The sequence below is a fragment of the Octopus bimaculoides genome, chromosome 3, assembly GCF_001194135.2.
Source record: "Octopus bimaculoides isolate UCB-OBI-ISO-001 chromosome 3, ASM119413v2, whole genome shotgun sequence".
NCBI classification, from domain to species: Eukaryota; Metazoa; Mollusca; class Cephalopoda; order Octopoda; family Octopodidae; genus Octopus; species Octopus bimaculoides.
The window spans coordinates 10,218,782-10,220,310 of record NC_068983.1 but is presented as its reverse complement, the minus strand read 5'-3'; positions in this window follow the sequence as shown (position 1 = coordinate 10,220,310).

The following is a 1,529-nucleotide window of genomic DNA, read 5'->3' as shown; positions in this document are numbered from 1 at the left end:
ATATATATATATATTATTCAAAACAGTTCCAACTATGTCTGTTTTTTATGTTTTATTTATATTCTTATAAAATTAATGTGGGATATAGAATATGGAATATATAATATAAATAGTAAAATGAAATGAAGTATTGAATGTCTTATTGAATAAATGTAATATTGAGTATTAAATATATAAGGACTTTCTTTTACATATGGCGTAGTGGTTAAGAGCGCGGCCTACTAACCCGAAGATTCCGAGTTCGATTCCAGGCAGTGACCTGAATAATAATAATAATAATAATAATAATAATAATATCGAAAAATACCTTAGGAATGAGAACCCAGGTTCGAAATTTCCCCAAGACACCTGATGAAGGCTGGGGGGTATATCAGCCGAAACGCTGTGTTAACAACAAACAAGGTGAGGGCAAATATTCGTCAAATGTAAATAATGTACATAATTCCTCATCTCTTAAATATAGAACTGTATTTCTAATTCAATCCACTGTTCTATTATTCTCTCTAGTGCCACTCTCTTCCCTCATCAATCTCGCACTACCCTGTCGTTCTCTTCTATCTAGTTCTACAACTCCGCTCTATTCTACCCAATCTTGCACTACGTCGCCATTTCAATCTTTCGCCTCGCTTCTACGCACTGCTCTATTTTGTTTCGTTTCGCATTACGCCACCGCTTTATTCCGTTTCGTCTCGCACTAGGTCACTACTCTATTATTCTGTCAAGTCTCGCACTACGACACCCTCTGCTGCCTAGTTTCACATTACACCGCGTCAGTCTTATTCTGGCTCTTGTTTTGCACAATATGGCCGTCCTATTCTCACACGTCATCGTAGCCTCTCTCTTCTGTCTCTACTCTCATATCATGCCGTCACCCTATCCTTTATTCTGCTGGCTGAATCGAGGTGTCTCTTGAATATCTTGTTTGTAGGTAGAAAAATATCCTCCATAGTGTAAAAGGCGCAGGAGTGGCTGTGTGGTAAGTAGCTTGCTCAACAACCACATGGTTCCGGGTTCAGTCCTACTGCGTGGCACCTTGGGCAGCCTCGGGCCGACCAAAGCCTTGTGAGTGGATTTGGTAGACGGAAACTGAAAGAAGCCCGTCGTGTATATGTATATATGTGTATGTATATGTGTGTCTGTGTCCCCCCCCCCAGCATCGCTTGGTAACCAATGGTAGAATAAGCTGCAAAGAATAAGTTCTGGGGTCGATTTTCTCGACTAAAAGGCGGTGCTCCAGCATGGCCGCAGTCAAATGACTGAAACAAGTATAAGAGTAAAAGAGTAAACTATTTCCCTTTTAACCGTAAATATCCAAACAAGAAAGCTCCAGCCTGGTTTCTTGATCTGCTAGAAATAGCTGCCAAATTTTCCTGAAATCACTGCCTAACGCGAGGCTAAATAGCAAAGAGCGGTGGTGATACAGACTAAAGCGGAGGTGAGGGTGAGAGTAGAGAGAAGAGAGGCGATGAGGTCAGAATTAGAGAAGAGGGCAAGAACAGACAGAATAGAGTGGGTGGGTGTGTGTGGGG